At 47.0% G+C, this 7563-nt stretch overlaps 1 long non-coding RNA gene across 2 annotated transcripts; it reads left to right on the forward strand.

Annotated features, from left to right (window-relative positions):
* The first annotated feature begins 5202 nt into the window (after positions 1-5202).
* LOC112923197 (uncharacterized) lies at positions 5203-6620 on the forward strand. Of its 2 annotated transcripts, none has more exons than XR_011997233.1 (3): positions 5203-5263; positions 5684-5764; positions 6487-6620. It is a non-coding gene; the product is annotated as an uncharacterized lncRNA (long non-coding RNA). The 2 variants fall into 2 exon arrangements; XR_011997232.1 differs by lacking the exon at positions 6487-6620 and adding an exon at positions 6228-6305.
* The last annotated feature ends 943 nt before the right edge of the window (positions 6621-7563 follow it).

The raw sequence follows: 7563 nt of genomic DNA on the forward strand, positions 1-7563 counted from the left end.
AGAGAAAACGATGACGCAGAGAACACCACGGGAGCTAAGTTCTGGAGCAAGGGCCCAGAGCAGAGAAACATCCCGGTTCTGCGGCAGAGACACCCGTTACGCTAAAATGGGTGAAAAAGAGCAAAGACCTCCTGAGTGTCTTAGCTGGGAAAATGGTAAACCTACCTGCTCCGCTGGCTCCCTGCCCTGGTCTCAGATCTGGGGATGCTCCAGAGGTGAGTAGATCCTGGAGAAATGTATTCAGTACTTTGTTTTAATCACCTTTTAGTGCTTATTGGGATTGACCTGTGACCCACTGAACGTTCTCCCTTGGGGAGCACACATTGTACTGGGAACCGAGAAGCTCGTGTCAAACTCTGAGAATCTCCTGGGAGATCTAAGGAAGAGTACAGAGTAATCGGCCTGGGAAAGAGGTCTTGGGGAATCTTTTAAATTTCTGTTCTTTTTCCCTTGGTGGTTTATTGTTTATGCCTGAGCCACTGGGGGGCCCCAGACCCACAGATCCAGCTCAGCCTTGGCCAGGCTTTGTGGACTAACACTTAAATAGTGTGTTCTGACATGAAGTAGCCTGTTTGGGAGCGTCCAACGCTAGAAGCAGGCAGAGGGGCTGAGTCCAACTGCACTGCCTATGAGGAGACAGTGAGGTAGTGTTTTAGCACATGTTTCTTGGAAACTTAGCAAATAGATAAAAACTGAATGTAATAGAAGATTAGAGGGACACTGGGGTGGCTCAGGGGTTGAGCGTCTGCCTTCAGCTCAGGGCGTGACCCCAGGGTCCTGGGATCGAGTCCCACATGGGTCCCTGCAGGCAGCCTGCTTTCCCTCTGCCTTTCTCTCTGTGTCTCTCATGAACAAATAAATAAAATCTTAAAAAAAATATATTAGAATAACATATGCTCAGAATAATAGACTTATACAGAAATACAAATAAAAAATAAACAGAAAATTTTTAGCATTGCTGAATGCTAAACTGAAGAAACTGAAAATGCTAAAAGAAACTGAAAATACTAGGGGACAATAAATATTCATTTATTTTTATTTTTTATTAGTTTCAGAGGTAGAATTTAGTAATTCATCAGTTGCATATAACACGCAGTGCTCATTACATCAAGTGCCCTCCTTAATGCACATCAGTCTATTTATTTGAGAGAGCACAAGTCAGGGGAGGGGCAGAGGGAAAGGGAGAGGGAATCTCCAGCAGACGCCCCACCGAACGCAGAGCCCAACGTGGGGTTGGATCCCAGGGCTCTTGAGATCATGACCTGAGCTAAAAATCAAGAGTTGGATGCCCAACTGACTGAGGCACCCAGGTGCCCTGGTAAAATAAATCAATGTAACAGGAAAATTTGATCAAATTAGAAATCAGTGACAAGGGGCACCTGGGTGGCTCAGTTGGTTGGGCGTCTGCCTTTGGCTCCGGTTGTGGCCTCAGAGTCCTGGGATCGAGCCTCGTGTCTGGCTCCCTGCTCAGCAGGCAGTCTGCTCCCTCTGCCTTTCCCTCTACTTATGCTTTCTCTCCTTTTCTCTCTCAAATGAAAAATAAAATCTTAAAAAAAAAAAATCAGTGACAAAAGGAAAGTTAGAAAACCGACACACCTTTGGTAACTATAATCAATATTAAATAACCTTTGGGGACAAGGACATATAATGATAAACTGATGAAATAGGATAGATTTATAAAATTATTATATGCCAATTTGTAGAATACAGCTAAATAGTATTCAGTGGAAAAATATATAGCTTTAAAGACATTTACCACAGAAAACAACTGAAGTCGAAGGACCTGGTTGTTCAATAAAAAAAGGAATTAACAATGTACAATGTTAAACCCAAGTAAGAAATAAAACACAGATAATGACAATAAGTTCACATTAATATTATAGTTGTATTGCTCCCCAGGCATTGTTACTGATGTTTAACTCACGTGCTCCACAGCAATAAAGATAAGTGCAGAGATCCATGAAACTGAGTAAAAGTAATCCAGAATATTAAATCAAAGATTAAATAATTAAATTATTTAAAAATATTAACCAAGATCCATTTTTGCTTTGAGCTTCATCAAACTACCAAGGAACAGATGATTCCAACCATACTGATTTATTTCCAGAAAACAGAAAGACATGCCCAATTCATTTTTTTCCCCCAGTTCTATTAAGAGATAGTTGACAAGCATCACTGTATAGGTTTGTGGTGTATACAGCATGATGGTTTTGTTTAGACCCAATTCGTTTTATGAGACTAGAAAAACCATTATTCCAGACACAGAAATATGAGAAAGAAAATTATGGACCCTTTTCACTTGCAAACATAAGTGACTAAATGCAAATGTGGCATTAATTAAATCCTACAATGTAACAATGTATCATGATTAAGTACCGTTTATCTCAGGAATCTCAGTAGGGTTTATAACAGAGATTCGCTACACCAACTGGATTGAAAGAGAAAACCTCATGTTAAACTGAAGAGATGCAGTAAGTCCTTTGATAGCATCCGAATTCCTATTTGTGATGGAAAAAAAAAATCTGGACAAGTAGAAATAAATGGAAAATTACTTAACTTGATTAAAAGCTACTACAATGTTATGTAATATGCCATCGAATAATCTGAGGATCCCCACTCCAGCATTAGTCTTCATCATGGGATATGGGATTGGAGCTCCTGACCGAGGCAACACGATGGAAACAAATCAGGGACATCAAATCAGCGGTTGAAGTTATGCCTCGCTTCATAAAACCTAAACATTTTAGTTGCTTAAAAAAAAACCACAAGAGGGTTTTTTGTCATTTTAATTTTTATTAAATATACTCTCGGCACAAGTCTTTAAAATATATGATCCAGGTGTCTTTGTGACATCAAAGGTAATTCCAGATCAGGACGGACACCAGTGGGAGGAGCGTGACCCTACGGGGCACCAGCCCAGCTGTGTGCGCGGACCCAGGCTCAGCCAGATTGAAAAGCAAAACCCCGAGAACTCAAGGAACCCCAAGCCTCATTTGGAAATGGGTGTTTCTGCGTCACCATGACACCAGCAGGCCCCAGGGGACCTCTCCAGGAGACCAGGAGGGGTACCCGGACTCCTCCCAGCTTCCTGCCCCCAGGCCACACATTGTCTCGGGGGCTCCCACTCTGGGAAGATCAAGTGCCCACTGCCTCCAAGCACTCTGTTCGGGGAAATCGGGCGACCCTGTGGGCCTTACACTGCCCTGTGTCTTGGCCAAGTGCCCCCTCACGGGGGAGCCGATGCCACAGGTCCCCCAGGAGCTGCCGTGCCTCCCAGCACAGGGCCAGGGCCTCTGTTGGGACAGCCCGTGGGGCAGGGGTAGGGACTTCCCCGCCCAGAGGAAGTGACCCGGGAGCCCAGTTTTCAGTAGATGCTCCCAGGTTGGGACTGAGACCCCAACCCATGGTGATTCCTCAAACCCTGCTGCTGGGGGAGGCTGATCCTCCTGGGGCCATTACAAAGTGGGTGGGTGGGCAGCAGGGGAAAGGGCGCTCCTGGGGCCCAACTTTGGCCCTGAAGGCCAGGATCCAAATAATGCTCTTGGGAGAAGCTTGTTCCCCAGCAGAAGGCCCTCATGGTGGAGGGGCTGTGTCCCTGGGGAGTCATGGTGGGGCAGCCCCTCGGAGACCCGCCAAGAGGCTGGTCCACCACCGGCCCCAGGCCGGCGGCTCTGCCCCTGGGGCTCCCTTACCCCACGGAGGGTCCCCATGATCCTACTCCATGTCCCTGGGGAGGGGGGTGGGCCTTTCACCACTCTGGGGGGCAGCTGTCGAAGAGCCATCACCTCTAAGGGCATTAGGGGGAAGGGGCGATGACAACTGGGCCAGGCTGCAGTGCTCAGGGCTGTGCTTGCAAAGCGCTATGGGGCACTTGGCTCACAACTCACTGGGCCAGAAACCGGGGGCGGGAAGGGAGACCCTGATATGCAGCCGCAAGGGGAAGCTGTGGAAACATCGGTGGCCCACTCTGAGCACTACCAAAGGGAGACAAGGCACAGGTCCTCCGTAGATCTGAGTTTTTTACAGAAGCCAAAGAGTAAAAATACAAACAACCAGGGAGGCCTGGGGGGCTCAGGGGTTGAGCACCTGCCTTCAGCTCAGGATGTCACCCTGGGGTCCTGGGACCCAGCCCCTCATCGGGCTCCCAGAAGGGAGCCTGCTTCTCCCTCTGCCTGTGTCTCTGCCTTTCTCTGTGTTTCTCATAAATGAATAAATAAAATGTTTTAAAAAATACAACCAAATTATTATAACCGGTAAGATCTTGTAGCAGGGTTGCTGAGACATTAGTTAAAAAAAAAAAAAAAAAGTGTCACAAACATCATCTATCATGGGTATTTGATTAAGTAGATTATTTTCTTTTCCAAACACTCAATTATTCACTTGGTTTCTCTAAAACTGTAGCCTCCTGGTCTTACACCATCTTCACTGGCTGCTCCTCTTAAGCTTTTTTTCATTTCCTCTGCATCTCTGTGCCTTCTTAATATTGGAAGGTGCCAACATCAGTCCTTGGACCTCTTTGTCCTCCTCTTCTCTCTTCCTTGGTGACTTCTAGTCTTTTAAGGTTTTTTTTAAATTTTATTTATTTATTCATGAGAGGCACAGACACAGGCAGAGGGAGAAGCAGGCTCCCTGCGGGGAACCCGATGTGGGACTCCATCCCAGGACTCCGGGGTCATGAACTAAGAGGAAGACGGACACTCAACCACTGAGCCACCCATACGCCCTTAGTCTTTTAAGTTAATGTTACCCGAATTTGTCTATCTTGGCCAGATCTTGCCTCTGAACTCCAGACTCATGTAGACAACCGCCTATTCAGATCTCTCTTGAGTGTCTGATGACATCTAAAAGGGACCTTTTTGATCCGTTTATATAATGGCATCTAAAAGATCCAGGGGGGTTCTTCTCTTCCTTGGTTCTTCAGGCTGTCTTCCCCATTTAGTAAATGACAACTCCATCCTTGAAGTCATTCCAGAGAAAAACCTTGGACTCATCAGTGTCTCTTCTCTCTCTGCAATACTCCACTGTCTGGTTGTCAACAAATCAAGAATGTGACTTCCCTGACCTCCCGCATTGCTACCAATTAGTCCAAATCATCATCATCTCCTGTTGAACCTACTCAAATAGTCCCTAACTGGTCTCCTTTTTCAACTCTTGCCCACCTACAGCCTAATTTCAACACAGAAGCCTAAGGAGACCTAACATGTGGCTCACTCATGGTATCCGGGCGGCGATTTCCCATCCCAGGCAGAGACAGCACAAGGCAGTGAGTATGAGCACAGGCTCCGGCCACACCCATTGGGTTTGAATTCTGGCTTCGTCCCTCGCCTGTTGTATGACCTTGGGCAAGTGACTTAAGCTATTTGTGCTGAGGTTTCTTTATCAGTAAGGTGGGGAATAATAGTAGTAAGGCTATCACAGGGTTGTTGAGAGGATTAGGTAAATTCCTATGTGCGATGCTCTAGGAACAGTGCCCGGTGCACGGTAATGCAACATAGGTGCCAGCTGCTATTGTTATTTTACTAATCGCCAAAATTCTTTGAGTGACCTTTAGGGCTCTACACTACCTGCCTACCCTAAGATGAGCTCTGTGGTAGTCAGGACCTTTTGTCTGTTTTCCCAGCACATAAAATAATGTCTCAGTTATCTCTGTCTCTAAACAAATAAATAATTTTTTTTTTTTAAGATCTCAAAGAAAAAAAAAAGAAGTGGGTTGGATAATGACTACAACAAAACTAAAGATTTTTGGCAGTGAAGGACAACGAAGGTAACAAAACCACTTACGTATTGGGAACCGGGAACTATATTTGCAACAACTAAAAAGCCAAGGGATTGTTATCTAGGGCATAATAGAAATGTCTGCTGATCTGCAATTAAAATAAAAGTAGAAAATAATGAACAGACGTGAGTTGGCAATTCGCTAACGCGGGAGCCTAAATGCTTTTAAGTATCCGAGGGTCTTACGCTCGCTAATCATCAGGGAAGTGTAAATTAATACAATAATGGTATAATCCTTTATACTCTTCAGATCAGTAATGGGATCCTGGTACGATCCTTTATACTTCCGAGATTGGCAATGAGGAAAATAGCAAAGCCCTGGTGATGGGAAGGGCATGGGAATTCTCATACTCGGCTGGGCAGGCCTTACCTGGTAGAAGTGTGGGGGAGGGCGACCTAGCAGAGCGAATGGAGCGGTCTACACGTATCCCCTACCTGTTCCCCGGTTACAGACGCCTCTTCAACGTGTCTAAGCACCCCCCGCTTGCACCACTGCTACTGGAGGAAACCTTCCCTGGGGAAGAGCGAGTAAAATGAGACCGGGGCGCGCCGAGACCTCCTCGCCAGCATTAGGAGGCAGCAACCAGCGCGGCCTGCAGCCACCGTGTGGGTCCCGAAAGTCGTATTAGTGAGAGGGAGATAATAAAGGGTCGGGGGAGCGGCCGGTGGATAGGTCGGTGCGATTCATGTCAAGTAAAACTGTATTTGCAGGAACGAGGAGTGAGAAAGGAGTCGGCTCCTAGTCCGACGGCCTGTTCTTGGTGGGAGGCTCTGCACCTGCCCATTTCCCAGCGTGGGCGCCCCCCTCCTCCTCCTGGGCCGCGAGGGCGACACCTGATTGTGTTCATCACGGCTGAAGGCTTCCCTGCAATGCAACCCACACACCTGGAAAGAGGGGGGAGGCATCCCCGGAGCCCCCTGGCGTGCAGACTCACGGGACCTGGCATCCAGGGCCAAAAAGGACACTGAAAGCATCGAAGAAAGAGACCTCCTTACACCTGAGTAACTAAAACGGGGCAATAATCTGAAATCTTGATGAAGAGCGATTTCTAAAACCACCGCTGTGGTGTCTTGGATTTCCCCCGTCAGACATTAACCGTACGTAGTCTTTGGCCTTTGTCATTCTTAAAATACAGCCGCTCTTGCTCGGGCTCTTGCTGTGCGCTGGGTGGCACCAGCTGTTAGCCGTGTCTTCTCTGCCCAGATTTCAATAAAACCAGTGTAAACAGTTCATAAATTGCCCGGTATACTTGTCAGAACACGTCTTCGCCAACTATGATCTGTGATTTATTGGCCTTGTGTTTCGAACTTTAAATCTCTAGTATTCTAGGCGAGTCCCCAGTTATGAACCAATTTTGCTCCAAAATTTATCCTGTGACCTCACTGTTTGGAAAGGAGAATGTCTTTTCACGTGAAAAGAATGGTTCGAGTGGTCTAACCCCCTTCGCTGGGCACTGGGTTCACAGCCCAACGTCGGGAAGCCTGACACTTACCCTGAGCAGCTTTCCTGCGACAGTGGCAGGTTTGCTTCCTAGGCCTTAGCGCGCCCGCACGTGCGTGCACATCGCACACAGGAAAAGATGCGATTAGGCTAAAAAAATATTGGGGAGGGACCGCCTGGGTGGCTCAGTCGGTGAGGCATCTGCCTTCGGCTCAGGTCATGATCATGGGGTCCTGGGATCGAGTCCTGCATTGGGCTCCCTGCTCAGTGGGGAGTTTGCTTCTTTCTTCCCACCCCCCTGCTCATGTCTCTCTCTCAAATAACTAAAATCTTTAAAGGAAAAAAAA

This window comes from Vulpes vulpes, chromosome 14, assembly GCF_048418805.1.
Source record: "Vulpes vulpes isolate BD-2025 chromosome 14, VulVul3, whole genome shotgun sequence".
NCBI classification, from domain to species: domain Eukaryota; kingdom Metazoa; phylum Chordata; class Mammalia; order Carnivora; family Canidae; genus Vulpes; species Vulpes vulpes.